Source organism: Macrobrachium rosenbergii, chromosome 30 (assembly GCF_040412425.1).
Source record: "Macrobrachium rosenbergii isolate ZJJX-2024 chromosome 30, ASM4041242v1, whole genome shotgun sequence".
NCBI lineage: Eukaryota > Metazoa > Arthropoda > Malacostraca > Decapoda > Palaemonidae > Macrobrachium > Macrobrachium rosenbergii.
In genome coordinates this window covers 6,968,162-6,976,002 of record NC_089770.1, presented here as the reverse complement: position 1 = coordinate 6,976,002, position 7,841 = coordinate 6,968,162, and positions in this window count along the sequence as shown.

Genomic DNA, 7,841 nt, shown 5'->3' with positions numbered 1-7,841 from the left:
GCAGATGAATAATTCTCTTATTGCGGACTGTTTGACGTCTAACGAAAATTCAGGCAGTAAAATCGTCATATTTTAAAAGAAATTTCATGAACATGAAGCAAAAAAAAAAAAAACATAATTAACAACAATAACAAATACATATTTTTGATTGTCTGTTAAAACACTCTTTACAGGAATTAAAGAAAATGATTTATTGCTTGCTAATAACGCTCTCCCAAAAAGTTTGCTAATTACTGATTTTTTCAGTCAGATTATTTATCATTGGCGACATTGCATTAATTATTAGCTATTCCGAAATACTTGGTAGTGTTGCAATATCCTTAACCAGGTGCACTGGAGAAAAATAGTGTCTAAATGACAGTATATTTACAGCTTCAAAAATCACAAGAAAACCAAAAATCCCCAAAGTTAATTATGCAGACAATTGTTTAATGAAGCTTTTGCTAATAAATTTATTTCCACACCAGAAAATAGATATATTTCCAGTGCACAAGACAAATATATTTAGGGTCCAGGAAAGACATTTCTTTATAGTACGAAAAATACGTTTATTTACGATCCAGGTAATTAAACGCTTATATTTATTAAAGGCTCACCTAATTACTGATTCTTGAATATATTACACAGCGAAAACATTCGCAGAGGAAAAAAAGGCGAATTCGTTTCAGATAATTTTTTTTATTTATATAAAATTCATATTAAGTCATTTTACGATTTAGATTGTATAAAATCATCGAAATACTGAAATGAAAAAAATATATAATTCAGTTCGTTTATTATTATTATTATTATTATTATTATTATTATTATTATTATTATTATTATTATTATTATTATTATTCAGAAGATAAACCTATACTCATATAGAAGAAGCCTACCAAAGGGGCCATTGACTTGAAATTCAAGCTTCCAAAGAATATTATTATGATGATAATGATGATGATGATGATTATAATTATTTTATTATTATTATTATTATTATTATTATTATTATTTATTATTATTATTATTATTATTCAGAAGATGAACCTATATTCATATAGAAAAAGCCTACCAGAGGGGCCATTGACTTGAAATTCTAGCTTCCAAAGAATATTAAGATGTTCATTAAGAAGAAGTTACAGAAGATAACAGGAAACGCAGAAAGAGGAGATAACTTATTAGAAAAGAACAAAGGGTAAATTGATAAATTAATAGCTAAATAGAAAAAGATATAAATAAATTATTAAAACAAACACTCGACCAGAAGTAAAATGAAATCATATTTCCCTTCCACAACCCTGTAGCCATTTTATCAGTCAGCCATTGTGTCATTCAACCATTCTATCATTCAACCTGGATATCAAAAAGGATTTTTAGTCCAAAAAGGATTTTTAGTCCAGAGGAAGATGCCGGAGCGTCGGGCCTTTATTGAAGAATCATCAACTGGGAACGAAATTTTGATGCTGACATTTCAATAAAACTTGAAAACATTATCTTGTCTGCTTCCGATTGTCTCTCTCTCTCTCTCTCTCTCTCTCTCTCTCTCTCTCTCTCTTCTCTCTTCAAGACAGCTAAATAACTTGAGCGTCTTTTCTTAGTGTGTGATTGCATTTCATTCGGTTTGACATGTATGTATGTATGTATGTATGTATGTATGTATGTATGTATGTATGTATGTATGTATGTATGTATGTATGTATGTATGTATATATATTGATTGAAATATATTTTAGATAATGTATGTATAGTGATCGGAATGTATTTTAGATACGTGAGCATGCATTTATGTATGTATACTTGTATAATGACTGAAATATATTTTAAATGCATGTATGTATGTATGAGTGTATGTATGTATATATAATGACTGAAACATATTTTAAATACAGGTATGTATATAAAATAATTGAAACATATTTTAAATACATGTAGGCATGTATTCACGTATGACTGAGTAAATTTCAACTGATGCCTATACGTATACATGCATACGCGTAAAAGTGCAAAGTCACCAAACTGCTTTTGTATTTTACCAAAGACGATGATTAAATGCCAAAACACTCGATGCCTTTTAACCCGCCTCCCCGCCCCCGCCCAAAATAACAAAAAAGCCCTTCCCATTACTTAACCCGAACAGATTTAAGCAATTCATTACAGTTAATGACAGCTCTCTCACATATTGGATGAGGGGGGCCATTAAACTCTACAAAAAAAAAAAAAAAAAAAAAAAAAAATCGGCCGCAGTTTGAAGAATTAACTATGAAATGTTCAAAAGGGTATTTGCATCTGTTAATCCTCACTCAGTCGAGCGAGTTCGCGTGAATATTGCAACTAAAAGGGCTTAAATATGCTGGTGTCGCTTCGTTTTGGAGGTCGAGGGGAAATGTTATAGTTTTTAGATATTCAGGGACTGCGAATCGCTTGCTACTTTGTCAGTGCTCAAGCACACACACACACGCACATATATAATCAAATATAAGGTTTGGAAAATAATGGCTACATTTCAGAGACCGAACTGTCTCTCTCTTTAGGCAAATGGTGAATTTGGCTGAGGAGAGATACAGTTTGGTCTCCGAAATATAGCCTTTGTTTTCCATTTTATGTTTCTGTGGGTTCTTATATATGATTTCTTTAACAGAAAATATTTTCTATCTATTATATATATATATATATTATATATATATATATATATAATATATATATATATATATATATATATATATATATATATATATATATATATATATATATATATATATATATATACACACATATATATATATAACTATATATATATATATATATATATATATATATATATATATATATATATATATATATATATATATATATATATATATATATATATAGTATATATATATATATATATATATATATATATATATATACACACACATATACATATATAACTATATATATATATATAACTATATATATAAATATATATATATATATATATATATATATATATATATATATATATATATATATAGTTATATATATATGAGTGTATATATATATATATATATAGCAGAGCATATATATATATATATATATATATATATATATATATATATATTATATATATATATCACCCTCTAGCCTCATGTAATTTTGCTAAGAGGCACAAAAATACAGACGTAAACTTAAAAAGCTAAATATTCCTTTGTATATACAAAAGATATTTTTCAAATCTCAAAAATCTCTGATTCTGATTCAAACCTCTGGTCCTTAATCAGAAACTGAAGAGTTTTCTTCACGGTTTTATTTTTCCATAAACACTAAGCTTTGGTAAAGAGAAAACATGGTTAAGACGAAGTCATTAACATTCTTTTATTAATCCCAGTCAAGAAGAAACTTCGTTAAGCATCGTCACTTCAACAATATCCACTGCGTCAGGATTTTGAAATCTGGCAATTTATTTAGGATTTTGAAATCTGGCAGTTTCATTTAGGATTTTGAAATCTGGCAGTTTCATTTAGGATTTTGAAATCAGGCAATTTCATTTAGGATTTTGAAATCTGGCAGTTTCATTTAGGATTTTGAAATCTGGCAATTTCATTTAGAACAGGAAGCAAAATCACCAAACAATTATTAGGCTTTTTAGTTTTCTGTAAAAGAAAACTATTGTGCCGGCTTTGTCTGTCCTTCCACTCTTTTATCTGTCGGCACTTTTTTCTGCCCGCCCTCAGATCTTAACAACTACTGAGGCTAGAGGGCTGTAAATTGGTAAGTTGATCATCAAGCCTCCAATCATCAAACATACCAAATTGCAGCCCTCTAGCCTCAGTAGTAGTTTTTATTTTATTTAAGGTTAAACTTAGCCATAATGGAGGGTGGATGATCAACACACCAATTTGCAGCCCTCTAGCCTCAGTAGTTTTAAGATCTGAGGGCGGACAGAAAAACTGCGGACAGAAAAAAGTGCGGACAGGAAAAAGTGCGGACGAACAGACAAAACCGGCACAATAGTTTTCTTTTACAGAAAACGAAAAAGCTCCCGTGAATATTAAGTCAAAGAGAATTCACACTCCGTACGGCACGCGGGAAAAAAAAAAAACTATAGAGAACATAAAAAGCTAATACAAGAATATACTCCGTGAATCGACCCTCTCGTAGAAGGAATTTAGAATATGTGATTGCAAGCATAAAACATGCTCTCTGCATTTGCATGCAAATGCAGCCGAAAGCCCGCTGTATGTTTGCATTTTGCCTGAGCTTGACTGATTCCGGAAACAATGAGATATTTTGGCGGAATGAGAAAGAATTATGTTTTCGTATAATGCGAAGGTATTTCGGTGAGTATTCTGCACGCGAGGTATCTCCTGATACACCTGACTTTGCGGGAAGTTGAATAAATGGCAAGCTTTTATTTCAGGCAAAATATAAAACTAGGTGTTTTGGAAAGGTAAGATGGCCCCCGCTACCAAAACCATGTATATATATATATATATATATATATATATATATATTATATATATATATATATATATATATATATATATATATATATTGGAAATAATCGACACATAGTCGCGTGTGGAACAGAAGTGAACTTCTGACTCACGTCAGGATCGAACCCAGGCCTAGTGGGCAGCGCCCTTGCCTTTCAATTGAAAGACCTGGGTTCGATCCTGATGTGAGTCAGAAATTTATATATAGATATATATGTATACTGTATATACATATGTATATACTGTATATATATATGTATGTATGTATGTGTTTGTGTATGCATTGTTAATTTAAATCTGGACATACATATGATCATACTTTCCACATATTGATAAATCACTCAAAAATCTATAATATGAATTACTCTCGTAAGTTCTATGGGAAATTATTTTTTTAAATATTTCCAGCACTGATTCAGTTAATTCAGTGTTTGAATAAGCCAAAGCAATAAGTGCATACACATCCTTGTATGAATTTCTGTTCTAGTTCACTATGAAACATCATTTACCAAAAGAACTTAGAGAGAAATAATAATATTCAATATTAATTCAAATAGCTAGTGGTCCAAACAGTTCTCTTATATTATAACATTTGAGCGGCTGACCTTTATCTGGCGTCGCATAATTAAGGTCAGAAGGTACAATGAAAGTGGAACTTTGGAATCCCCGGAATAATATAGAGGAAAGAAATGAGAGTTTATAAATGAAAGGTAAAGAGAATGATTACAATGACATTATGATATGACGTTGATAATGACATTAAGTAGAAAGTGTGGACATCAAGACAGAATGGAAATGATGAACATGAAAAAAAATATGTTGAATTTTCCCTTTTGCAAAACAGTGAAAAATTGCGAAAAAATTCGTTAACATAAATTAATGCATTATGAAGCAACCAGGAAGCAATTAATGTCAGAACTGCCTCCATAAATAATACCGGCAGGATCCGGGGAGGCGAAAAAGAGCGAAAAAGAACGTCCCTTAAAAACAAGCCGAAAATACCTTTTTATAGTAAATGATTACAGCGAACGCACCCGGTAAACACCGTGTATTCGAGATGATTTCCCATGACTCACACACTTGCCATGTTTTCGGTTATCGTGTTGAGTCTCTCTCTCTCTCTCTCTGTCTGTCTCTGTCTCTCTGTCTCTCTCTCTCTCTCTGTCTGTCTGTCACTGTCAATCTCTCTCTCTCCCCCTGTAAATAATCTATTAAATAATCTATTACCAAATGTTATCACGTTAACTGAAATAATTTTCTCTTTCTCTCTCCCTCTCTCACTCTCTCTCTCTCTCTGTAAATAATCTATTACCAACTGTTATTCACGTCAACTGAAATCATTCTCTCTCTCTCTCTCTCTCTCTCTCTCTCTCTCTCTCTCTCTCTTAATTCCAGCCCCGTCTGTCCCAATGAGTGAAATTTCTTTCTCTCACTCCTTCCTATATTCATAACCACTTTCAATTGTAACTGGAAACAAACATCTCTCTCTCTCTCTCTCTCTCTCTCTCTCTCTCTCTCTCTCTCTCTCTCTCTCTCTCCTCACACTGTTAATTCCAGCCCCAAATCTCATTCATAATGAGTGAAACTTTTTTCTGACTCCTTCCTATGATTCACATAACTAATTTCATTTATAACTGAAGTAAACATCTCTCTCTCTCTCTCTCTCTCTCTCTCTCTCTCTCTCTCTCTACGAACGGACACCGAAGATACCATTCTGATGGAACAAAAGGCTCCTTGATCCAGTGTCATGGCAAGACGATAAAAGATGCTAGCTGACGTGTTTGCTAGCGCTTGCTAGCTTCCCAGGGCAACAGGTGAAAGCGAACGTTCGGGGCAATGCAAATTGTCCTCGCTTGCAGGAATACATATTTCCCTTTTTTTGCCTGCATTTTTTGTGCGCAGATGTCCTACGCATTTTGGGATAAATAAGACATTTCTCATGTATTTAACGATAAATTTTCGCCATTGGGAAAGCTGTGGAGTTGATATATATTAGGAAACATCAGCTAGGACTGCAGATTTGCAGAGTTGATGTATATAGTGCATATTTATTTTTTTCCTCTAGATATTTTTTTTTTTTTGCGCGTCGCAAAAAGGAATATATTCTCGGGTATTTGACGTCAAATAGAAAATAGTAAAAATAGAAGGTTGACGCATGCACGGCAAATTGATCCGCCGTTGCAGAGAGAAGTTGCATTCCTATAGTCTGTTTTATCTGCCAGTCTCGCTTGCGAATATTCTTTATGTGTTTTGGAATAATGAATAAATTCTCATAAATTCGACGCCAAATGTATTAAAAAAAAAAAAAGAATTCCTCATCGGACGGGTGGGTACCTCAGCTAGCACTCTGCCGGCCCCGGGTTCGATTCTCCGACCGACCAATGAAGAATTAGAGGAATTTATTTTTGGTGACAGAAATTCATTTCTAGCTGTAATGTGGTTCGGATTCCACAATAGCTGTAGGTCCCATTGCTAGGTAACCAACTGGTTCTTAGCCAAAATAAATCTAATCCTTCGGGTCAGCCCTAGGAGAGCTGTTAATCAGCTCAGTGGTCTGGTTAAACTAAGGTATACTTAACTTAAAAGTAAAAAAATAAATGGTTGATGTCCGGAAAAGGAAAATATTTATATTTATTTTTTTTCGTCGGTTTTTTAAGGTTTTATTTTATGCGTTGGAATAAAATATGAATTCCCAGGTAGAGAACGCTAAAGAAAAAATAAAGAAGAAGAACTCAAACCCAAATTGAGAAAGATGCGTTGTTGTTTATAATGCGCTGAGACATTTGTTTATATTAAGTCAGCTAGATTTTTTTTTTTTCGTCTGTTGATGTCATTTTGCTCCATCTCCCGGAGAGAGAGAGAGAGAGAGAGAGAGAGAGAGAGAGAGAGAGAGAGAGAGAGAGAGAGAGATCATCGGAGACTCGGAATATGAATTAATGTTTCTTAGACTTATTCTAAATAGATAATATTTGTTCATGTTAAAATAACAATGTAAGCTATTAATATATTGTCCTTCTTTCCAAAGCCACTTCTTTACTTTTTCCATATTTCTTTGCTCAAATACAGAAGGTTTTCTCAATCCAATCAAGGGGGTTAGGGAGCTTATCCCCCCAAAATAATAAAGACATCACCTGTCGAGTAATTTGAATATATATCTACACAATATATTAAGAAAAAAGTGTAAGGTGTGATATCAAAAACATTTTCACGAGAAATAAACATAGATGATAACTGGGGGAATAAGGAAAAATAACAAAGTTGATGAATCTCAGGAAAATATTATTTTCCTGTATTTTCCTGTCTCTATTCACCGAAAAAAAAGAATGTTCCTATTCTTCTAAAATGATACCAGTACTATACGTCGCAGTCTGAAAAGAAATGATG